This window comes from Hemitrygon akajei, chromosome 7 (genome assembly GCF_048418815.1).
Source record: "Hemitrygon akajei chromosome 7, sHemAka1.3, whole genome shotgun sequence".
NCBI lineage: Eukaryota > Metazoa > Chordata > Chondrichthyes > Myliobatiformes > Dasyatidae > Hemitrygon > Hemitrygon akajei.
The window spans coordinates 112,037,057-112,063,533 of NC_133130.1; the positions used below are offsets into that span (position 1 = coordinate 112,037,057).

General features: G+C 43.9%; 1 protein-coding gene across 4 annotated transcripts in view; it reads right to left on the reverse strand.

Annotated features, from left to right (window-relative positions):
• LOC140730810 (unconventional myosin-VI) overlaps positions 1–26,477 on the reverse strand; it is a 322,637-nt gene that overhangs the window by 243,778 nt on the left and 52,382 nt on the right. For 3 of the 4 annotated variants that reach the window (XM_073051733.1, XM_073051732.1, XM_073051729.1), the window contains exon 2: positions 24,863–24,960. The exons of the other annotated variant lie outside the window; for it this stretch is intronic. The gene's annotated coding sequence lies outside the window, so the exon portion shown is untranslated. The remainder of the gene's footprint in view (positions 1–24,862; positions 24,961–26,477) is intronic. 4 annotated transcript variants of the gene reach the window in all.

The window sequence follows — 26,477 nt, forward strand, 5'->3', positions numbered from 1 at the left end:
CCTCCCCCCAAGTTTCACCTATCATCTTGTGTTTCTTCCTCCTCTCCACCACCTCTAACTCCAACTCCTCATCTCTTCTTCCCCCCAGCCCTGATGAAGGATCTCGGCCCGAAACGTCGACTACCCCGTTTACTCATTTCCATGGATGCTGCTTGGCCTGCTGAGTTCCTCCAGCACTGTGGGTGTTGCTTGGATTTCCAGCACCTGCAGACTTTCTTTTGCTTCTTCCTGTACTCAATACATTTACTTAATGAAGACCAATATGCCAAAAGCCTTCTTTATGACCCTATCTACGTGTGACGCCACTCTCCAGGAATTACGGACCTGTACTCCCAGATCCCTCTCTTTTACCACTCACCGTGTTAAGATCTACCCTGGCTGATCCTCGCAAGGTAAAACACCTCACACGTCTCAGTGGCATCACATCTGCCATTTCTCAGCTGCTATTATCCATGCTAGAATCTTTCCTCTGACACCACTGGTTTTAATCTTGTTAAGCAGCCACATATGCACAGCACCTTGTCAAAGGCTTTCAGAGAACCACCCCCTCTCCTTTGTCCAGCCTGCCCTCAAAGAATTCCAGCACATTTTTTCAGCAAGATTTCCTCTTCAGAAAACCATGCTGACTTTGGCTTATTTTTCAAGTACTCCGAAACCACATCCTTAATAACAGATTCCAAAGTCTTTCTGAGATTTGGCTAACTGGTCTATAATTTCTTCTGCCTCCCTCCCTTCTCAAAAAATGGAGTGCCATTTGCAGTTTCCCAGTCCTCGGGAACCATTCCAGAATATATTGATTTGTGAAAGATCAATACTAATGCCTTCACAATCTTTTCAGCTGCTTCTTTCAGAACCCTGGGTGAGTCATCTGGTCCAGGTGACTTATCTACCATCAGACTTTTCAACTCCCCGAGCACCAGCTCCTTAGTAATGGCAACAACACTCGCCTCTGCCCCCCGACTCTCTCTCATTCCTGCCACGCTGCTGGTGTCCTCCACAGTGAATATGCATAAAACACCTTTCAGTTCACCCACCACTGTCTCCCATTATTACTCCTTTCCAGAATCTGTCTCCCTATCTGAGTTTAAAAGGTGACGGTTATTTCTTCAGCGGTTTGAACGGGGCATGACTGTGCAAGCGCGTGGCGGTCGGCCAGTGAGAACAGCGGGAAGAGTTTAAAAAGACAGATTTACAGAGCGGGCGTTTCGAGTAGAGGGAGACAGAGCGGGAAGGCTTTGGCTCAACGGGGCTTCAGCGAATACAGGTTGAGGCCAGGTAAGTTATCTGTTTAAAGTAAAGACAAAGTATGTGTGTGAGGCCGGTTTTCTGTGCTCGGTGTCAGATGTGGGAGGTCCTGGAGATTACCGGCCTCCCTGACAGCCACAACTACACCTGGTGTGTTGAGCTGAAGCTGCTTAGGGACCGTGCTAGGGAACTGGAGATGCAGCTCGATGAGCTTCGTCTGGTCAGGGAGAGTGAGGAAGTGAGAGAGAGGAGCTATAGGCTGGTAGTCACACCGGGGCCTGGGGAGACAGATAAGTGGGTAAGAGTCAGGAGAGGGAAGGGCAAGAAGCAGTACTAGAGAGTACCCCAGTGGCTGTCCTCCTTAACAGTGCTTGAGTACTGTTGGGGGGAAGAGGGGACAGCCTACCTGGGGGAAGCAACAGTGGCCGCGCCTCTGGCACAGAGTCTGGCCCTGTGGCTCAGAAGGGTAGTGAAAGGAAGAGGATGGCAGTAATGATAGGGGACTCTATAGTTAGGGGGTCAGACAGGGGATTCGGTGGATGCAGGAAAGAAACGCAGATTGCCTCCCAGGTGCCAGGGTCCAGGATGTTTCTGATCGTGTCCACGATATCTTGAAGCGGGAAGAACAGCCAGAGGCCGTGGTACATATTGGTACCAACGACATAGGTAGGAAAAGGGAGGAGATCCTGAAAACAGACTACAAGGCATTAGGAAAGAAGTTGAGAAGCAGGACCTCAAAAGTAGTAATCTCGGGATCTCTGTTGTGGCCATTACAGAGACTTGGATGGTGCAGGAATGGCTACTTCAAATGCCAAGCTTTAGATGTTTCAGAAAGGACAGGGAGGGAGACAAAGGAGTTGGGAGCATGGCACTGTTGATCAGAGATGGTGTCACAGCTGCAGAAAAGAAGAAAGTCATGAGGGGTTGTCTGCAGAGTCTCTGTGGGTGGAAGTTAGGAATAGAAGGGGTCAATAACTCTACTGGATGTTTTTTTTTATATATAGACCACCCAACAGTAACATGGACATCAAGGAGCAGATAGGGAGACATTTTCTGGAAAGGAGCAATAATAAGTGTTGTTGTGGTGGGAGATTTTAATTTACCAAATATTGATTGGCATTTCCCTAGAGTGAGGGGTTTAGGTGGGCTAGAGATTGTTAGGTGTGTTCAGGAAGGTTTCTTGACACAATATGTAGATAAGCCTACAAGAGGAGAGGCTGTACTTGATCTGGTTTTGGGAAATGAACCTGGTCAGGTGTGAGGTCTCCCAGTTGGAGAACATTTTGGATCTCCTTTACTATAGCATTGAAGAGGGATAGGAACAAACTAGTTAGGGAAACTTTTAATTGGACTAAGGGGAAATATGAGGCTATCAGGCAGGAACTTGAAAGCATAAATTGGAAACAGATGTTCTCAGGGAAACATATGGAAGAAATGTGGCAAATGTTCAGGGGATATTTGCGTGGGGTTCTGAGTAGGTGCGTTCCAATGAGACAGGGAAAGGATGGTAGGGTACAAGATCAGTGGTGTACAAAGGCTGTTGTAAATCTCGTCAAGAAGAAAAGAAGAGCTTACGAAAGGTAAGCAGGTTGACACTGTAAGGCGGTATACGGTGCACTGGCCTTCATCAATCGTGTGATTGAGTTTAAGAGCCGAGAGGTAATGTTGTAGCTATAAAGGACCCTGGTCAGACCCCACTTGGAGTACTGTGCTCAGTTCTGGTCACCTCACTACAGGAAGAATGTGGAAACTATAGAAAGGGTGCAGAGGAGATTAACAAGGATGTTGCCTGGATTGGGGAGCATGCCTTATGAGAATAGGTTGAGTGAACTCGGCCTTTTCTCCTTGGAGCGATGGAGGATGAGAGGTGACCTGATGATGAGAGGCATTGATCGTGTGGATAGTCAGAGGCTTTTCCCAGGGCTGAAATGGTTAACACGAGAGGGCACAGTTTTAAGGTGCTTGGACGTAGGTACAGAGGAGATGTCAGGGGTAGGATTTTTATGCAGAGAGTGGTGAGCGCGTGGAATGGGCGGCCGGTGGCGTGGTGGAGGTGGAAACAACAGGGTCTTTTAAGAGACTCCTGGGTGGCTACACGGAGCTTAGAAAAATAGAGGGCTATGGGTAAAGTCAAGGTAGTTCTAAGGCAGGGACATGTTGGGCCCAGCTTTGTGGGCCAAAGGGCCTGTGCTGTGCCGTATGTTCTCTATGTTCTACAGACATTAGCAGTAAGCATTTATATGTTCCACGGTGTCATTAGTGAACAACAAAAACCTCTTCCCCAATCCCAGATCAATGGAACAAGATGATTACAATTGGTTAACCTTCATAATCATTTTTATGGGGTAAAAATTAAGGAAAACTTGCATTACCTATGCTTATTAATCTAAACAAGGGTAGATTCATAGGAACTCCATCGTCTGCATTCCTTCACAATCATCTCTGTGACTCTCGCAAATAATGTTCCTTTACTGTGGCTAAATCAGAGTCCTGGAATCCTTGTTCAACAACAGTGGGAGTAACGTCGACTCGACAAAGGGGAATTTCAAATTTGCATCACTTTCTCCTCTGGGTAGAAGTGTTCACTGTATAAAACTGAACGCTTCTTTTTTAAATAATATTGAAAAAGCACAGAGAAAATTTACAATAACGTTGCCAGGCTTGAAGACCCGAGTTATAGGTAAAGGCTGAGAAGGAGCGGAGGAAAACTAGGGGAGATTTGACAGATGTATCCTAAGTTATGAGGGGTATAGAGGGGGTAAATGCAAACAGGCTTTTTCCACTGAGGTTGAGTGAGACTACAACTAAAGGTCATGGGTTAAGGGTGAAAAGTGAAATGCTCAAGGGAAACATGAGGAAACTCCATCACTCAGAGGGTAGTGAGGGTGTGGAACGAGCTGCCAGCTTAAGTGGCGGATGCAGGTTCAATTTCAACATTTAAGACAAGTTTGAATAGCTACATGGATGGGAGGGGTACAAGGACTATGGTCTGGGTACAGGTCAATGGGACTAGGCAAATTAATATTTTTTGTATGGTCTAGGAACCTATAACAAATCATCTACATTTCCCCATCCAATGATCTTATCAGTGCAGCCACATCAAAAAGGAAACTACTGCCACTTACTAAAGGCCTGCCGAGAATTCAACCTAATAAGTTTCAGTTTCCTGAATTCGATCTGTAAGAAATGCTACGTTTACAAGTTCTATTCTGGACATCCTGCATTTCGTATCAGGCTCCCCACACTGAATAACAAGGGTACATTTCTTCCTGTTTGAGATCAAGGTGTCCTGGAAGAATCAAAGAACCTAAGAGAGACTCAGTGCTATATTGCCTTTCATAGCCTCAGATACTTCAAAGCCCTTGAGTCAATTACTGTCAGAGTCACATGGCACAGAAACGAGCCTCTCTCATCCATGGCCACCAAGGTATCCAGCTGAGCTGGTCCCACTTCCCCATGTTTTGGGTCCATGTCTCCCTAAATCAGGGGTTTCCACTTTGTTTTTTCGCCAGTGAGTCTTACCGTTGACCATGGGGCCCGTCGACTCCAGGTTGGGAACAGCCTACTCTAAATCTTCACTGAGCAGACTTTGAAGTGTACTGTTACAAATATAACCACCAATTTGCTGACAGCAAGCTTCCTCAAAGTGCAATGTTAAGAACTACTTCACCGCCTGTTTCAGTGATGCTTGGGGGTTCCAAACACCGGGAATAACTGCCCTGGTTAATCTTCAAGGATGCCACGAGACCACTTACAGCTACCTACGGCAGCAGGTGAACCTCGTATGATCTGAAGCCAGAACTTCTGACAATGCCTCGAGTTTGGGAATGGCAAGCCTGGACTATTAAAACCATTGTTTGAACTCTCGAGCCTTCCAGCGGAGACGCAGACCTGTCTCCACCGGAGCTACAGCCGACTTAGGTCAGTTGAGAGTGGCACGTGATGGGAAGGTGGCTCTTCGAGTGAACTGTTCAGTAGCTGACTGCCTCTTTTCCCATAAACCAGCTGGAATTTCTGTCTAAACATCCGTAAGTAAAAACAAATGCTCAAAGGCACCAGAGCACATCTGTCAACCAGATCTACTTCCCTGCTGTTAAAACCATTTGTAATTCTTAACATCCAATAGAAACCAGGCTGCCCTTGCATCATGCTGACAGTGAGGTCCCACCAACATCAAAGGCAGTTTTCCCATCTCCCAAGATCTAAAACATTACCAACATCTTTGCACCACTTGCAAATTTGCATATATTAAGTCCTGGCTGCCATACATCACATCTAAAACTGCTCTAGACAATAAAAATGTTTTAAGTTCAATGCCTCGAAAAAGAATTCAGCCGCCAATCTTTTGCTCACATAAATGGGTAATACAACCAGGCATTTTGATCAGTTTTACCTGAGAATATTTATCTGTGAATCAGATGCTTCATTTCACCCCCCCCCCCACAGTACAGCGAAAATTGTAAAGCATGAAAAACTAAAAATACAAAAACTGAAATGTCACCAGTTCAAAAGTATTCATCCCCCCACCCCCGCCCCCCGGACTTAGTTGAACCGCCTCTCGCAGCTATTACAGCCTGTAGCGTGGAGGCCAAAAAGCTCCCATTTAGTCTCATCCAACCACAAGACCCATTATCCACATCTTCACCTCAACTTCTAAGTGACGCTTTGCAAAGACTTTATGGGCAAGAGCACACACTGCTTTTGGCCAGGGCATCTTCCTTGCCACTCTTCCAAAAATACCCTCTTAGTGCAGAGCCCCAAAGATAGTGGAGCCAGGAACTCCATCCCCAGTTGCAGCTACTCAGGGACTGTTGGCCTCCTTTACAAGTGGCTTTCTTCTCCAGCGTCCAGTTTAGAGGGGCGGCCTGACCTAGGCAGTGTGGCTGTGGTTTCATATTTTTCACGATGGACTGCACTGAGTTCTGATGTACGTTCAGTGCCTTTGAGATGGTCTTGTACCCTTCCCCAGAGTCGTGCTTCTCTATTATCATTTCCCTGACTTGCCTTGGCTGCCCTTTTGTCTTCATTTTGGTTTCACTGACCAGTAAGCGATGGCTCACGGTGCAGCAGCCTGCAGGAATATCACACCTGAGGAAATATTCCACGATTCAGCCACAACTGAACTCCACTCCTAATGACTGGCAAAATTGTTTTGACGCCAAATTTCAAGCAATACTGCTTCCCATTTTCTGGGACACGTCCTGACCCAGACACGGTACCACAGCCACGTCTCGTTTTTGGGAACGTGTCTCTGCCACCATCTCATACCGCAGGGATTCCAGGCCTCCCAGTTCGGGCCCAACGAGGATCCCCGGTACCCGCCGTTTTATTGACCGTTGCTCTTTCCCCTTACATTCCATCTTCATCTCTCCTGCCTATCCCCTCCCTGCTTCCCCTCCCCCACCCCTTGATCTTTCCTCTGATTGGTTTTCCACCCTCCCCCCCACCTTCTTTATAGGGCCCCTGCCCCCCCCTTCAGTCCTGACGAAGGATCTCGACCCGAAACGTTGACTGCTCCTTTCAACGGATGCTGCCTGACCTGCCGAGTTCATCCAGCTTGTTTGTACGTCTTGATTTGACCACAGCATCTGCAGTGCACTTTGTCTTTACTTTGAGCGCCTGGTCATCGTTGTTTTAAAAAGCTGAAGGAACATTTACTCAGCAAACTGGGTGTAGCTGCATTGCTGGCTCATTAAAGTTTGAACACTGAATTGAGATAAAATATGTTAAAATCTCTGTTTAAAGCACATTCTTTAAAAGCTGTTGCAATATCACATTGAGTTGGCATTAATCCACTTTTCAGTGAGAGAAAGTGATTAATCTGTGGCGCAATGTGAACCATTCAGGAAGTGAGGCTGGGGAGCACCTGAACTTCCTGGTCGCCGGTACAAGTGAGGAAACGTTTTTCCCCTCGTTCACCACTTGATACCTAATCACTTGCTGCTCCTAATGAGGCCAAACCCTACCCATTCATGGCCAAGCCCATTGGACCAGATAAAGCCATGCGAAGGTTTTTGAATTAATTACTCTTCTGAGCTTCAATTTGGAACAGCAGAAAGCAAAGCGAGTGGAGATCTCATACTGTCCAGATCACTTTTAGATATAGCAATCTTTGTCTTGTGTGGATAGGGTTACGGTTCCAACTCTTGCATGCTCCATCATTCTCCTGCACAACCACTTGCTCTGATGTGATACAAAATGAATTGAAAATAAAGGTGTAATCTCCCCAGTATTATTGCCGGCAAGACGTTTATAACTGACGAGGAGGGTATAGGGTATATAATTGGGTTTAAACAAATGGTTCTAACTAATATAAATGTAATGATTTCTAAGGTGTGTAGTTAAAGTAAAATTTCTCCTCTTTTCTCAGCTGAGGCTGTTGGCAGTTTGATCTCTAAATGGGGTTTAAAATTAATGCTGAATTCCTGTGCCTGGGAGTTATCTGGAAAGCATCTTGTAATGTGTGGAATCCTAAATCCCAGTACCTCACCCAAAGTTACACTTCCCAAAGCCTGGTGTGGGAAGTGGGGAATTAAAAACAATCACTCTTGTACAGTCTGACTTGCTTTCACTCAAGAATGTAATTAATAAAACAACAGTCAAACAGAGTCTGTGATTTACTCTCCACTTGATTACGTCACAGAACTCCAATTCCCCACGGTCTGACCTTCCACTAGCTCCCGGAACTTGTGCATACTTCAAAGATCCATTATGAAGGACTCTTCCCTTCCTCACTAGGTAGAGACTACACAATCTGGTTTATGCACTGTGAAAGAAGAGACTTAGTGCTACGGATTGTTTAAGGCCAAAGGGTACAATTTATTTGAAAACACAAAACAAAGCTGTCACACAACTGCTCAGCAGAGCAAGATGTTCTCACGACGTGGCTTATTGATCTCTGCAATAAGCTGCTGCAAAGGAATAAAAGTTCTCAACTCTCAGCACTCAACTAACTTTTAAATAAGGCTCAATGGTAAAATCTTCATGGATTACTTATTTGCCTCAGAATTCTCAAAGAGCAGTGCCTTGCCAAATGAGGTGCATTATTTCAGTAAGGCCTGAGACGAGGAAAAACGCGTTAACTCAGAGGGTGCTGGATCTTTGCAATTAGCAACCCAAGAGGGATGTAGATACTTAGTCATTGACTTCATTCAAATCATAATCGATGGAATTCTGGATATCAAGGGAACTGAGGCACATGGGGATGCTGCAGAACGATGGCAGTGAGGTGGAACAATCGTCGACAGTCTTGATGTATGATAGAACAGTTTCAAACCATTAAATGGCTGACTGCTGCTTCTACACTGTCACGTACTGAAATAACCACAGTCTTATCAAAGAACAGATTTATCAAACAAAATTCCATTTTATTAACCCATTTCAATGCTTGTCCAGTCCGACTGATATCCTTTACACCCAATGACAACTTCCTCAATAATAGAAGGCAGCATTTTCTTCGCCACCGACGTCCAGCCAACTAGCTGCCCATAGTTCCAGATTTCTTTAAACCCCCCCCCCTTTGAAATAATGTGGATATAATTTCCCAGCCTGCAAACTGTGAAAGATTAAGGTCTTACTGAATGGCAGAGCAAACAGGAGAGACAATGGCCCATCTCTGGATCACATTCTTCTATGTTAACGTGATTATTTATGTACAGAGACTGGAATTCCAGTATGCCAGTGCTTGTGGAAGATCCTGCGGCACATTGTGAAGATCTCTGGAACCCCACTTATCCAAGCAATTTCCATACTTTCGTGGGTGCCGTGGTAGCGTAGCAGTCGGCACGACTCGACTGCAGCTCAGGCACCGGAGTTCAGAGTTCAATTCCAGCACTGTCCGGAAGGAGTTTTGTACGTTCTCCCCGTGACCGTGTGGGTTTCCTCCCACTGCTCCGGTTCCCTCACACAATCCAAAGATGTACCGGTTCACAGGTTAATTGGTTATTGTAAACTGCCCTGTCTACTGTTGCTAGGCGACACCGCAAATTGGGCCGGAAGGGCCTGCTCCACACTCTTAACTCCAATTGAATAAATAAAAATCACAGCAGCTTTTCTGCAAGTGACTGTTCCGCAGTCTGGGAAGACCGTTTGTCCGTTACCAACTACAAAAAGGAGGCGTAGCCCACTCCCATACAAGTTCTTCCTTCCAAACTGGTTAAACGAGTTCTACTGCAGATGTGACTCTCAAATCACAGTTCAAAGACCACTAGTATCCATTCAGCCAGACCACCACCAATGCCCCACACCCTCTGTTGTCAAGGAAGCAAACTATCAAGGCAGCTGCTGGCCCTGGCTCCGTCTCCCCCGCCATATTAAACACTCAGCTAACCAGCTGTCCACAGCCTTCACAGACGTTTTCAACCAGTCGCTTAAACTGTGCACTGTTCCAGCACATTTCCAGAAATGTGTTATTGTTCTAGGTCACTGGACCAAATGACTACAGGCCGTTTGCGCTCACATCAGTCAGAACGAAGACTTTTGAAAAGCTGGCAGCGTCGTTTCTCAAAACCCACAACTCTGAATTTTCCAGATCTGCTGCAGGTTAACAACAGATCCGTAGACAACCCACACAAAATGCAGGAGGAACTCAGCAGGCCAGGCAGCGTCTATAGGAAAAAGTACAGTCGATGTTTCAGGCCAAAACCCTTTGGCAGGATCTATAGATTATGATTATGATCTTTGTGATTATGCAGATCACATCAGTTTGGACGTCTGATCGCAGCTCTGTGGCTCCCCATACATCTCTTAGGATTTTCTTTGTTGATTTCAGTTCAGCCTTCAATACCATCATTCCTGAGCCTCTGTAAGAGAAACTCCTCAAACTTAATGTACCAGGTCTCATCTGCAGCTGGATCACAAACTCCCTCTCTGACAGAAGACAACACGTGAGACAACTGCACATCTCCACATCCCACTGGTGGGCCACATGGGTGTGTTCTCTCCCCTCTCCCATTTTCTCTTTACACCAATGACCGTGTCTCCAGTGACCCATTACTGGAGTGACCCATCACTAAAACTGAGCAAGTTTGCAGATGACATCACCGTCAATGGGCCAATCACCAGAGGCGAAGAATCCACGTACCATCAGAAAGTAAACAAGCTCGCGTCCCGCCACAATTGCAGCTTGAGCTGAAAGCCCTTGAATCTGTGGAGGTGGGTACAGACTTCAGGAGAAATGCATCACCCCTCCACCCACTCATCATCACAACTCTGCAACCAGCTCCATACCATCTTCATCAACACGGTGGCTCCGCAGAGGATGTACCGTTGGTAAAATTCCATCGTCCCCAGAATATACTGCTGCAATTCTGCACTGCCATCACAGAGAGCACCCTCACATCGGCCATTACTGTCTGGTTTGGTGCAGCATCCTCTCAGTATAACTGTCGGGTCAGCAGAAAAGCTCTTCAGCTGCAGTCTACAATCACTGCAGGACTCTTGTGTCCAGGGTAAAGAAGCGGACGGGAAAATCATTGCAGAAAAATCCTTTCCAGAAGGGAGTTCACACCATTTTAAAGGTTTCTGCCCCCAGGTAGTTAATCTGATCAACCATTCTAGTTAGCTGACCCCATCCCCATCTATTACCTCCGTCACTGCACTGTAGACACTTCAAACTGCTTTGGATAATGCTGTTTACACTGTAAATAAATGCTGGTGTTGATGGAGTTAGGCCTATTTTACGTCATATCCATATTTCACCTCTAGCGTTATTTTTATACAATTCTTTATAATTGTTGAACGTTGCTTTTTGCTGCATGTTGTACCCTGACCAGCACCACAGTAAGCTCCTGATGCCTGTAAATGTATATGGTGAATAAAGACAAGGCCAGGTCACCGGGTTGGGAGTAGAGGGATGTGGGCCTACTGCTGGCAAATGGGGCTCACATAAACTGGTCAGCATGGATGAGGTGGGCCGGAGGTGGCCCCATTTGCCAGCAGTAGGCCCACATCCCTCTACTCCCAACCCGGCGACCTGGCCTTGTCTTTCCAACGCTGTAATTGCACTAACCTTGCAACTCTTGCAAAAGTTCAGAATATATTATCAAAGATCATACATGTCACCACATACGCTCGAGATGCATTTTCATTTAGACATTCACAGTAAATAAAAAATAGAATCAATGAAAAAACGCAACTACAAACAACTCACGTGCAAAGAACACACTGTGCAAATATGAAAAGACAAAAAAAAACCTAAATTGGCAATTAATATTAAGAACAGGAAATGGAGTCTTTTTAAAGTGAGTCCCACGATTTTGGGAACAGTTCAGTATTGGGGTGAGTGAAGTTATCCCCACTGGTTCAAGAGTCAAGTCACTTTTTATTGTCATTTCGACCATATCTGCTGGTACAGTACACAGTAAAAATGAGACAACATTTTTTCAGGACCATGGTGTTACATGACAGTACAAAAACTACACTGAACTACATAAAAAACAACGCAGAAAAAAACTACACTAGACTACAGGCCTACCCAGGACTGCATAAAGTGCACAAAACAGTGCAGGCATTACAATAATATAGAGCCTGACGGTTGAGGGGAATATCTGTTCCAGAATCTGAGGGTCCTGAAGCTCCTAAACCTCCCTGCAGGTGGCAGCAGCGAGAAGAGAGCATGACCTGTAATGGTGGGGGTCCTTAATGATGGATGCTACTTTCCTGCGACAGCACTCCTTGTAAATGTGCTCAATGATGGGGAGGGCTTTACCCACGATGGACTGGGCCGTAGCCACTACTTTTTGTAGGCTTTTCTGTTCGAGGGTATTGGTGTTCCCATAACAGGCAACCATTTTAGATGTTCTTCATGAGGAAGTTTCAGACGGTATGCCGAATCTTTGCAAACTTCTAAGAAGTTAGAGGCACTGCCCTGCTTTCTTTGTAACAGCACTTACACACTGGAGGCAGGACAGATACTCCGAACTAACAATGCCGATGAACCTGAAAGCTTCTTGTCTTCACCTCTGAACCTTCGACGAAGACTGGCTTATGGACCTCCAGTTTCCTCCTCCTGTTATCAGCTCTTTGGTTTTGCTGACATTAAGTAAGAGATTAGTGTTGTGGCACCACCCAACCAGGTTTTCAACCTTCCTCCTATACACTGATTCATCGCACCTCTGATTTGTCCAACAACAGTGGTGTCGCCAGAGAACGTAAATATGGCTTTGGTGCTCTGCTTAGCTGCAAAGCCACAAGTACAAAGCTTGTAGCTGACTAATAGACCACAAGCCATATAGTCTATTCCACTCTTCAACCACAGCTGAATTACCTTCCTCAACACCATTCTGTCTTCTGCCCATAACCCTTAAAGCTCTTACTAATCAAGAACCTATCAAATTCCGCTTTAAATATACCCAATGATTTGGCCTCCACAGATTCATCACCCTCTGCCTAAAGAAATTCCTCATCATCCCTGTTCTAAAGGGACTTCACTCTGTTCTGAGGCTGTGCCCTCTGGTCCGAGATTCTTACACTACTGTTAACATCTTCTCCATGCCCACACTATCCAGATCTGTTGAACGTTGAAAGATTTAACTGAGATCCCCTCTCGTTCTACTGAACTCCAGTGAGTACAAGCCCAGAGCCATCAAATGCTCCTCATAGGCTAAACCTTTCATTCCCAGGTTTATTCTCCGGACCCTTTCCAATGCCAGCACATCCTTCTTAGATACTGGGCCCAGAACTACTCTCACTTCCAAAAGCAGTCTGATCAACGCCTCAGCATGACTAGTGGAGTCAGAAGTGTACAAAGAAATTTAAAACCTTTGAACCCTGGCTCTGCGACAACTCCAAACAAAATACACAGTGCAGAATTCCTTTAGGAAATTAGGGCAAGATTTAATTCACATCATGGGAATCTAGACAGATACAGTTCATTCCAGACCAACTTGTTCCAATTTCTCACGCCACTACAACTTGAAATCAAAGAATTAGAACTGTACCTTCCCAATCCAGATCCCCCAGAATTAGATTGTTAAATAGGAATGTCAAACTGGAATGAAGTTAGAGGCTTCTATTCGATCTCAAATGGTCATATCTCTCCAAGGCAAACTCTATAAGAAACAAATTTAACTCAAAAGGCTAGTTCAATTGTTCTATTTAATATCAGAGTTAATATACAACCTGAAATTCTTGTTCTTCGCAGACATACACGAAAACAGACGAGCACCCCAAAGAACAAGTGACAGTAAAAACATTAGAATCCCAAAGCCCCCTACTCACGCCAGTCCCACGCACAAGCAGCAAAGCACTGACCCTCCCCACTTACTTCAGCATAAAAATCGCATCAGCACCCTCCACCCGCCAAGCAAGCAACTGCAAAGCCCCCAAGAGACCATGATCGGCAGTGCCACAAAAACTAATCATTTAGACAATTCAACATACCACAGGCCCTCTTCCTCTAAAACAGTTTTTAATACCTTGCATTGATAACTTGACAATTGGCGATTCAGTGACAAATACATAAAGGCAGGACATCACAGAATTTATTCCAAAGGTTTCATTCACCACATGCCCATTACACAAGCACTATACAATGAAAGTAAACATTTCACACCTATATAGAAGACCAGAAACTTAAGAGGGTCAGAGATAGCAAGGATTCAGGCCCTTCGGCCCCACTCATTCATGCTGACCCAGAAGCACATCTCAACCAGTACCAGTTGCCCAAATTTGGCCCATATCCCTCTAAACCAGGGGTTCCCCACCTGAGGTCCTCAGATCCCTCAGTTAATGGTAGGGGTCCATGGCATCCCTGATTAAACCTTTCATGTACCCGTCCAAATTCCAAATGTTGTATTAAAACTTAATTTGACAAATTACAAAATGCTCTTAAACCCCATTGAATCTCATATCTTCTGAAAATGGCCGAAGGATCATTATAGAAGCTTAAATGCGACTCTTGAATTACAATTTTGCCCAGGGAGTGAACTGTTATATTTATACAGGTTGAGTACCCCCTTATCTGAAATGTGAGATTCTTTTGCACGCTGACATGATGTCACAAATGGAAAATTCCACAAGGTACTCGGAAAGGTTCCCAGCTGATGTGGAGGTCTCTGCACGCCACAGAAAGTTCTGAGAAGTATTAATATAAAAAAAATATAAAAACACTGCATCAGGTGAAAAATTAAGATCTCAATTGTGTATTGAAAGAATAGATTCATCAGAGTGAACATATGCCAATCATCAAACAAGCAAAGATCTATCACGGCGAGCTGAAAATTGAAGTTAACGGTAAGTATTCAGCAGGCTGGTTGCAGAAATTTAAGGGAAAAAAAACACAGGATTAATTTTTGTGATTATACAATATCTGATGATTACTCAGCAGAGAAATTCATTGATGAGTTTGCCAAGGTCATCACTGATGAAAATCTGACAATCTGAACGGCTGCATCAGTACACGTGTGAACAAGTGTAATACTGCTTACCGGGATCACAAATTCAGAGTTGGAAATGATGGCTACCCCAAGCTATCTCACTGTGTATTCCAAAATACAAAAATAAATCTGAAATTTGAAACACTGCCAGCCCCAAGCGTTTTGGGTAAGGGGTACTCCGCCTGCATTAATACCTTTGCACAAGTTATCCCCCTTTTGACATAAAAATAAATCTTATTTGGATCTCAGAGAATAATTTTCCAAAAGCTAAACACAATTTGGCTTTGCTGCAGTTCCACTGTTTAATAGGTTTGATAAATCGGTGGGGGGGGGGGGGGTCGAGGACCAACTTTACTCACCACATACATTCACACGTATTAGGAATTTGCTGTCGTGTGTTGGTCAGGGTGTGACAAGAAAAAAGAATTATATAAAAATAAAGTTTGAGTTTAAAGTACAATTATAGAAGAAAACCTGCATAAATACACATATACCTGCTCATACTTACAATGTAAACAACATTACTGCATCTCCACTGAGAGATGATGCATTAAACAAGTTTCTTTTAGAGAGATTGAACAATATCAAAGTTCAAGTACGCAGATGCCACCGAATACTACCCTGCAGTTCATATTCTTATGAGCAGCCACAGTGGAAGTACAGTAGAATCAATGAAAAAACAGAAATTGACAAATTGAGCAAAGGGAAAACAAGTAATAATTAAAAAACTGATAACGTGAGCTGTCGAGTCATTGAAAGTGAATCGTTGTGTTCAGTGTTGTGATGAGTGAAGATGTCCATGCTGGTGCAGGAGCCTGATGGCTGAAGAGTAATAGCTGTTTGTGAAGCTGGTGGTGGGGACCCAAGGCTCCTGTAGCTTCTTCCAGAAGGTGACAACAAGAGACTGGATGGTGAGGGACCTCGATGATGGATGCGGCTTCCTGTGTCAGCGCTTGTGCTGGTTTCCACAGGAAAACCACAAAATCAGTACCGCAACCTCAAGGCGACAAAACAGGATGTGGCTTTTTCTAAGTGGAAGCAAATTATCTGCCGCACCAGACTGCGTGCAATGCTGAATATCTAAGAATTTATAGATGTGAAAATGCTACTTACAGAAGGAGCAGGCAGAACAGAGCAAGCAGTAAGTATTCAAACACTGCAGAAATAACTGCCGGGCTATTGCCTCTGGTGATCTCACTGTCCACTCGGGCTCAGTTTATGACTAGCAGAGTAATGGAACTCATCACTGGTCTTGAAGAGTTCTCCCCTCAAAAAAAATATCTCACGACCTATATTCAGATTCTTTCTACACCACTGCTGTTGGGCACTAGTCCAACAGAATCCCCAGAGTCTGTAAAGTCAAACTCTCTGAACAGCTCAAAGAATTTTCACCATTACTGAAACAGGAGGAATAATTTTTACCACATCCTTTATAAATGCTGTGCAAATTGCTCAATAAAATGATTCACCTTTTATCTTAATCATGTCATATTTAGATATTAAGGTAAAAGCTGAATTGTAAACTTTAAAAATATTATCAATTATACATTAAAGTTGTCTTCCGAATTCTAACCCACATTTGTGAAATGAGACTCTTTTTAAGAGCTATACGGTTCATTAAGATATAATTATCATTTAATATAGCCATTGAAAATGTACCTAAACTACAAGTATTTTACAGCAGTATTAAAAATAGAAAATACTGAAAATACTCAGCAAGTTGGGCAGCATGGGAAGAGAAAAAAAAATTAGATTGACATACAGGTTGATGACCTCTAATCCAAACTGTCCAGTTCTGAAACAAACTGGACTGGCGGGTTATCTGAAGCATTTGAATCAACATGGTGGACACTGCTTGCACAGGAGACAAAATGATGTCCCTCAAGCTTGCACTTATACTGGGATTTGGTGGAATGGTGAAGAATGTCACAGACACGGGTGAAAGAGGACTGGGATAGAGAATTAAAGATGAAACTCAGGGTCAACACTTGCAAACTGAATGGGGATGTGTTGCATACGAGGAGGAAGATTCATCGCGCAAAAAGCAAGTAACCGCTTGGAATTCTCTACCTGGTGACGTGTGGGAAGTCGGTCAGAGTTCTGTTTTCAAAATAGATTTTCAGATATCAGGGAAGCAAACTGGCATGAAAATAGCATTGAGAGTCAAGATTTTGAAGAATGGGTCGAAGGCAAAATGGGCAACCCTTATTCCCAGACCTTTTGCAAACACAAAGTGCTACAAACTCTATTGGAAGTTACAAGTGAATCACTGCTTCACCTAGACAGAGTGTTCCATTCCTTGGATGGCGGGGGGAATGAGAAGAAATAAAAGCGAAGCTGTTACTTCTTCTGGGGTTGCAAGGGAAGATGCTACCAGCAGAGAATGGGTATTGATGGAGATACAAAGGCGACCCCAGACAGTTAGGAAGGAAACAGCCCTTTCAGGATGCTGAAGGGAGGGGAGGGGGGGGTGGTGAAGATATACAGTGGATTCTGGTTAATTGAGTCATTGGTTAATCGAGGCAGCTGCTTATTTGGGACAACTCTCAAAGAATAAAAACTAATCGAGAAAATAGCCCAGATTCCCTTCATTTATTTGGGACACCACGCCACTTAATTGGGGTAGGAGACTGTTGCCAAACAGTTTCTAATTAGCGTCAGTCACATGCACTTGCATGGCCATCAGACACTACGCCGAGATTTATATAGCATCAGTCGCTTGTGTTTTCAAAATGCAATGATTTTTGTCACTGATACTTAGTGAGAAATAAGTAGGAAGACAATTCAGAATGATTTTGCTCACTGCATTTTCAAGCTTTTAGGCTTGGTGATGCCAGAAACAGCTGAGTGTAAAAAAGGAAACAATTTCACTACTTTAACAAGTTAGGATTTATGAAGAATTTGAAGGCATTGACAATCACCTTGAATGTTACAACGAAAGTGAAGGCTTGGAGGATGCAATTGTTGAAAGGATTTTATGAAAGCAGTGTATTATCTCCAGAAGATATCTGTGCTGATTTTGCTCATCTATAGTTAATTAAAAGAACATGTACGCATAGACTGGATGAATTCCTCTGCTGATAACTATTAGGAACTAGAGTTTTATAGTACTATAGTACTGTACTACTATTGATTGTGTTCTAAGTTGTTCTGTTTTTCATTTAAATATATAATTTGATACTCAGTTGAAAGGTTGTTTGTCTTTAACTATAACCTTAACTATTCCATGAAACTTGTTAATTAGGACAGCCTCTTAATTGGGCCAAAATATACTAGTCCTGATGTATCCCAATTAACTGAATGATTGAACCCAATCATTCTCAAACCATTAGACTTTGCTTAGAGCTGGTACCTTTTTTGAAATTAAGAATTTCTGCATGTCGCAGTCACATCAAGAAGAATAGTTCAATCGAATATGGAATATGCAAACACACAGATGAACACAATAGTTGCATTGCATTGGGCAAGGTTTAGATTTTACATTTTACTTTTACATTTTATTAACTCCAGCAAACAACCTTAAGACTTCATGCAACATTAATTCACCAGCCTGAATTATAGCAGAAACCCTAACTATTGAGAAATACAAAGCATGTCAACCTTCACTGAAGCAAAACCAAGTTGCTCAGTCTCACCGGTATACTAACAACATCCATGTGTCAACCCTACAACATGACGAATTTAAGACAGTCCAAATTGCTACGAACACAGATGCTCAGTCTCATTACTGGGCGAACTGAATGTTGCCAATGCACAACGTGAATCTAAAATAGCTAGCTTTTCATTCATGTACTGTATACACTCAGTGGCCTCTGTTAAGAGATCTCTTGAACCCAAGAAAGTTGCCAGACTGTGCTGTACGTTTGTGATCTTCTGTTGCTGTAGTCCATCCACTTCAAAGTTCGACATGCTATGTATTCAGAGATGCTATGTATTCAGAGATGCTCTTCTGAACACTACTGTTGTAATGCGTGGTTATTTAAGTTACTGTGAATTTAAATCAGTCTGGTTATTCTCCTCTGACCTCTCTTATTAACAAAGTGTATTCACCCACAGAACTGGATGTTTTTTGTTTTTCGCACCGTTCTCTGTAAACTCCAGAGACTGGTGTGCATTAAAATCCCAGGAGATGCCGAGGTACTCAAACCACCTGTCAGGCACCAACAATCATTCCATGGTCGAAGTCACTTGGATCACATTTCTTCCCCCATTCTGGTGTCTGGTCTGAGCAACAACTGAACCTCCTGACCACGTCTGCAAGCTTTTATGCACTGAGTTGCTGCCACGTGATTGGCTGATTAGATACTTGCATTAAACAAAGTGTACAGGGGTACCGAAAGTTGTCACTGAGTGTAAAGGCACCATGTCTTCCAGTTCCAGTTCTACATCTTGCGAACATAAAATGACAAGTCACTTGTTTCACTTGGAAGCTTTTAAAAAGAGAATCACTCCAAGACAGCAGCCTGAATATCTTAAGCAGGGAAAATAAATCTGGCTTTACAAAACAAGTACTTCTGATACTGTCTGTCTAGGTACCATATCCGATGCGGGCGTTGGTGACCAGGGTTTTCCATACAGATCTATCCTTGTTCTTTGGATGATTTCCATTTCCTCACTGTGTAGCCACCTGGCTAGGCTTCTGATGTACATAAACCGAGGTCTTCCTCTCATACAGCTGATTCAAATTCTCTGTTCTTATGCAAATACAAAAGAACAAATGACAAGGCTGTGGAGGGCAAGTCAACAGCTACATTTAAAGTGGATGTTGATAGGCTCTTGATCAGGAAGGGTGTGAAAGGTTATGGGGAGGAGACGGAAGAATGGAGGGATAAGCCATGATGAAATGACGGTGCCAACTCAATGGTCTGAATGGCCTCATTCTGCTTTGTCTTATGGTCTTGTAGCCTAATGTGCTTCAAAGCATAAACAAAACATTCAACAGAAGCAAAGGTGGATCCAACTGTCTATCTCATTAGATCAAAGCAAGTGCAGATGTGACAATGCTGTCATAAAGAGACTTCAATGGTGCTACAGCAGTCACAAACAATTCATCCATTCCACTAATGAGCACAGTTTAATTTGCTCTGCTACATCAACTCATAAAACTTTAATGGCCAAGCTGCCCCATCTGCTCCACTAGCTAAACGTAGATGTAGGTGAACCAGGGAGATTGTTTTGAAAACAAGCTGCCCCTCCAGTCTGTGCTGAACTGGCACTATCACAATGCCCTGTACTACAGAGTAGTGACCAGCACTCCTCAACTCCACCCAGGGCAAGATTGAGATCACCTGTAAAACTCTGTCACAACTGGCAATCAGGATTCTCAAGCAGGGCCAGGATTGCCTGAGCAGAACTAAGAATCAAGAGAAAGTGAGGGGGGCATTGGTTAAAGATGAATAGAAAATATTAACAAACACTGCTGCTTACTGCCTCCAGGGCTGTGACCTCGGGATTGCTACCCGTGCTCCATGCTAGTGAGGGTAGAAACAGGAAGAACATGCGGTTTATCACACGGTTTAGGAGTTGGTGCAGGAGGGAGGGCGACAGAGCTTTGGATCATTGGGCTCTCTTCCAAGGAAGGTGGGACCTGTACAGAAGGGACGGTTTGCACCCGAGCTGGAAGGGGACTAATACCCCAGTGGAAAGTGCTACACGGGTGTGGGGTTTAAACTAGAGTTATGGAGGGAGGGGAACCAGAGTGCAGGAACAGATGGTGGAGGAGTTGTGGGGACACAGTCAGGAATCAGAAGTTTGAGCATGGTCTGAGTAACGTTCTGAGCTGTGCGTATTCCAATGCTAGTATTGCAGGTAAGGCTGATGAGCTCAGGGCATGAGTCAAGTAAAATTATGATACTGTATGCATTAGTGAGACTTGTTTGCTCTTAGCCTTCACGTGTGGCATAGTTCTTACCTTCGGTGGAGCAAAGGAAGGCCACTGGCGCCTTAAAACCAGTTGCTCTGGGCAGATGGGACTTGTTAACCACGGATGGTAGCTCAGCTAGGAGAGGGAAAACTCCGATATCAAACCTCCACTGCCTTGCGGCTACACCCGCTCACGGGAAAGGCTTTGGGAGTAAACCCCAAGGGAAAATCCGGATTTGGAGTCCCGAAGGCGGCTGACTGCTGTACCCAGCACCGGCTCGGCAACTCCTGCGATGCTGCTGGCACCAAACTGTACCGAGTTTCGTCGTTCCTTTGGACCTGTCGTCAGCATGGAGAGGGGGGGTCCCACTGCATGGGCAACAGATGGATCTCCAGATCAACTCTGCCCTGGACAGGCCACTCCCAGTGACTACCAGAGGCGCAGTACCCATGGTCAACCATAACCGATGGAGGCCGCGTTAGTGAGAGTTGTTTGCATGAGGGTCAGGACTGACAGCTCAATATTCCAGGGTTCCACATGACAGAGGAGAGGGATGAAAAGTGGAGCCGTGGCATTACTAGTAAGGGAAAATGTCAGTCAGAACATCGATCTGCATTGGACAGCTCGATCTATGAGGCTTTATGGGTGGGACTGATGGATAAGAAAGGTATGACACGTTAATGGGGCTATAATGTAAACCACCCAACAGACCGCAGGACTTGGAGGAATAAAATCTGTTAGATCACAGACTGTCGCAAGAAACAAAGTTGTTACAGAGGTGATTTTAAACTCATATTGACTGTACTTTTCTATAACTCTATGACCTGCAAAGTTAAAGAATATTACCTAGGTTCAATGAAACATCTTTCCCATCCTGAACGTACAAAGTCTTTGCATTTTTTTTAAGCATGGTGCAGTCTACATTTTACAACAAATGGCAAGCTTTGGTGAATTTAAATACTTTCATTATTTGATTATTTTTCCACTCGTACAGTCATACAGTGTGGAAACGAGCCTTTTGGCCCAACAGCCCATAACTGAAAACGCATTAATGCTATTGTTAATTGCTGGAATTACCATAACTTTTGATTCAAAGACACTTCATCAAAAAAAAAGACTAGTGTTTCCCCTCCCTACCAAGTATTAATCTATGGAGTAAAATAAAACTAATTGTCCTTTTGTTATAAACTTTAGGAGAACCAGCGGTTGCCTTCTGAACCACTGCAGTGATGTGGTGAATTTACACAATTTTGGTTCATGTGGAATTCCAAGGTTAAAACCGAAGGGCAAAGCAAACTGCTTGAGCACAAGGGGTCACTGATTGGGAGTGACACAGTTCCTCAGTGTTTGGTGAAGATTACATGTTGAGAGGTCGTGACAAAAGTCTTCTTGTGCTTCTCCAACAAACCCCATTTTTTTTCTAGTTGACCCCCGATGTTTCAGCTTGCATCCGAATTACGAAGACTCTGCCCACAACCCCTCATCACCTGGATCTGTTAATACAGAAGTGTCTTTTCGGGCCATGGCTAAAGTGAAACACCCTTAACTGACACATTTTAAAATTAACATTCACCAAAAAGCAATGTTTTGAACTACTGCTATGCAAATCCAATTCTCATGACAACAAGCAACCCCTCCCAGCAGGAATAAACCTCATTCTTTAGATGGTCGGGGGTGAAAAGCCCAAGAGTGCTGGTCAGGTTAGAAGTTAATTTGGCAGTTTTAGACTTTGTGAAGTATCCCCCCCCTTCCTTAAGTGAACATTTACTCCACTTCCAGAGTCAGACAGCAATGATCCAGACTCTAAACTACCTGCAGAACAGGCAGACGAGGTGCAAGGCCATAACAAAATAGACAGCGAGGTCAAGGGTTCATCCAATTGTATTCACCAACTATTTGAAAGTGCTGCAAGACTATTCTTGAGCTTGCTGGTGACGTGTTGTCAGGCCTTTGGGAAAGGAGAGAACAGGGAACGTCTGGGGTGGGAGGGGTTTATCATTACGCTAGCTGCTCCAGCCAAGGCAGTGAGAAGCATGGCCGGAGCCCATGGAGGCAAGGTTCACCTCTTTCTTGCATCAAAACTATCTAAACGTGCCTTGTACAAAACAATACCAGCGCAACAAAACATGGCTTTGGAGAAACAGAGATTTCAATCCACCGGATTTCATCATCCCTTTCGTCCTGACTATATCCTTCATTAACTACCCAACTCCAAGCCCCACAGAAGTCATCAGTCCTGCTCCAACCACGCAGAGGGAGATGATTCTGCATTCTATCCACCTTCGTTGCTTCCTTTCAAGCTCTCCTTTAGTTCTTTGTGCTTGTCATAAGCTTGCATGTCCTAGTTACCCTCTCACCTTCCAGCTGAAATCAGAACCAATTAATTTTTTTTATAAGTACATTCTTGAACACTGTGCCCCCCCCCCCCCAGAGGTCTGGTAAAAACATTTATAACATCTGTAATCCCTCATCTGAAAATCTCCTGTGATTCATGATGCATAGTACTATTATTTTTTGCAGCCTGAAACCAAATTATGTACCTTTAATACCTTTTATACAATAAAAATATCCCAAATTGCTTTGCAGGAGTCTTCCCGGCTGAAGTGCGACACTGAAGCAACAGAGCGTACAAAGGCCGTGTCCAACAGAGAAGTTCTTTTAAAAAGGAGAAATGACAGAAATTTACCTTGGAGCTTGGGGCACCAGCACTCAGGAGTTGTACCATAGAACACTACAGTATCTTAGAGGCCCTTTCACTTATAACCTTTAAACCTACTCTAAGATCAACCTAACTCCTACATAGCCCACCTATTTTTCTATCATCCATGTGCCTACCTAAGAGTTTCTTAAACGCCCCTAATTTATCTACTACCTCTGCCACCAGCACTGGCAAGGTGTCCCATGCACCTACCTCTCATTGTAAAGAACATATCTCTGACATCCTCCCCCCTCTGCAATTTCTTTCAATCACCTTAAAATTAGTTAGTAACATTAGTTATTTCCACCTTGAAAAATAGCCCATGGCTGTCCATCCAATCTATGCCTCTTAGCATCTTGTACACCTTTATAAGGTCACCTCTCATCCTCCTCCACTCCAGAGAGAATACCCCAGCTCACTAAACTGATCCTCGTTAGACACTTCCTCTGATCCAGCAGTGTCCTGGCAAATCTCCTCTGAACCTGCTCTAAAGCATCTTCATTTTCCTGGTAGTGAGGTGACCAGAACTGAACACAATATTCCAAACCAGGATTCCATACAGTGTATAGACAGAGTTGAACTCAATTCTCCAACTCATGAAGGCCTTCTTAATAGCCCTATCAGTTTGTGCGGCAACTCTAAGGGAACCAAGCTCCCTGTTACTCCATACTGCCATGAATACTGCTATTACTTCTGTGTTCTGCCTTCAAATTCAAACTTCCAAAGTGAATCACTTCACACTTCTCCGGGTGGAAATCCATTTATCGCTTCTCAACCCAGCTCTGCATCCTATCAATGATCCATTGTAATCTACAACCCTCCACACTATCCACAACTCCACCAACCTTCATGTCATTTGCAAACTTACTAACCCACCCTTCCACTTCCACATCAAAGTCATTTATAATTTTTTTAAAAAATCACCAAGAGCAGCAGTCCTAGAACTGATCCCTGCCGAACATCACTGGACACCAACCTCCAGGCAGAATACATTCCATCTACAACCACCCTCCAGCTTTTACAGACCCACACAGTCAAGTTTCCCTGGATCCCATGCCTCTTGAGTTTCTGAATGAGCTAACCAAACACATTACCAAAATCCATATACACCACATCCTCTGCTCTACGTTCAAGGTGCTTTGTCACATCCTCAAAGGATTCAATCAGGCTCGAGAGGCATGCCCTGTCCCTCAAAGCCATGCTGACTATCCCAAATCAGCCTCTGCTCTCCAGCTGCTCACACATCCTTTATCCAGGAATCTTCTCCAATAATTTGCCCACCACTGAAGGAAGACTCACTGGACTACAACTCCCAGGGCTATCCCTACTCCCTTTCTTAAATAAAGGGATAGTATTTGCCACTCTCTAATCACCTGTGGTCAGTGAGGTCATTGTGAAAGGTACAGCAATTTCTTCCCTCACATCCCATGGTAACCTGGAGTACATCTTGTCTGGCTCCAGGGACTTGCTTGTCTAAAGTTCCAGCACATCCTCTTTCTTAATGTCGACATGTTGTAGCATATCAGCCTGTTTTACACTCTCCTCGTAAACATCAAATTCTCTCTCACTGGTGAATGCTGAAGCAAAGTTTTCATTAAGGACCTCCTCTTCTCACTTGTCATCTTCCTGTACTTCACATATATGTAAAATGCCTTGTGGCTTTCCCTTAATCCTACTCACCAAGAACTTCTCATGCCCTCTTTTTTCACTCCGCACACTGGATGTTTGCTGGTCTTTTTTTTAAATGGGCTCTCTTGGGTTTCTTGCTTTGTGGCTGCCTGTAAGTAAACAAATCTCAAGGTTGTATAACGTATACGCACTTTGATAATAAATGTACTTTAAACTTCCAGCTCTCCCAAGTCCCTACTTCAACTCCTTCCTGGCTACTCTCTCTCTCTCTAGAGTCCTGTCTGGTCCTTGCTTCCTAAACCTTAAGTAAACATCCATTTTCCTCTTGACTAGGTGTTCCACATCTCTTGTCAACCATGGTTCCATCACCCTATCATCCTTTTCTTCCTCAGTGGGTCAAACCTATCCAGAATCCTATGCAAGTGCTCCTAAAACCACTTCCATGTTTCCACTGCACATCCACTCCCAGTTTATGCTCCCAAGCTCTTGCCTAATAGCAATGTAATTCCTCCCTTCTCTAATTAAATGTTTCCCATACCATCTGCTTCTATTTCTCCCCAAGGCATTAGTAAAGGTCAGGGAGTTGGAGTCATTGCGTCTGAAGATGCTGACCCACTGAGAGATCTGACACCTGACCTGGTTCACCACCCGGTATCAGATCCAGTATGGTCTCTCCTCTAGTTAGCCTGTTTACATATTGTGTCAGGACGCACCTGACACATTCCACTCCATTCAAACCTTTTGCATGAAGGAGGTGCCAATCAATATTAGGAAAGTTTTTGTTTTTAAAATAGGTCAATGCAAGTGACTAGTAACCATATCTCAAGCCCACCAAGTTCTGAAAGGCCCTGCTTGCTTCTTAATTCTTGCACTCACCAAACATGCAACTGCTCACATCATCTCAAGCCCCCCAAGAAACAGAGGATGTACAATTCTGCTTAAATGTCGCTGTAGAAATTGTATGTCTTGTTACTTCCAAAGTTCATTTCCCACTTTGAATTCAATAATAAAATGAATGCAATGGGGTATAACTGGCATTTCTCTTTCTAATCAACAAGTCGCTCTTCATCTCATTCTGAAACAGCCATGTCCGGTTATGAACACATGCCGATTTCGTTCACACTTTTCACGAGCCAAGCTGCTATGCAAGACCCAGGTTGATGAATTAATATATTGTGTAGCCTGCCGTTCAAGACCAGGAAAGCAGGCACCTGGAAGGATTGTAGGGTAGAAGGTATGAGACCTTGCAGGGAGAAAAGCTCCCTTGGTATAATAAGTCAGTGTCATCCAGTATGGGCAAATGGGTGAATATGAAATGCTTTGATCCCTCAATTGACTTTAATAACCCAAGGACACCAAAGAAAATTTCTAATTTGCCATACAGTATTAGCCTAGAGTTCTTATTTGAACTCAACATTCATAAATACTTAAACTTTTCAGAAATGCTCATAATGAAACTGGTCTGATGATACAAGGGGTGTGCAAAGCTAGTTTGTTACTTCAAAACGCAAGAGAGACTTCAAAAGCAGAAATCTGGAGCAACACACAAAATGCTGGAGTCAGACAGCATCGATGACGGGAAATGACGTTTCAAGTCGAGTACTTCATGAAGATGGGAAAGAAAGAGGGGCCTTTCAGGGATAAAAAGGTGAGGGGGGGAATAGGG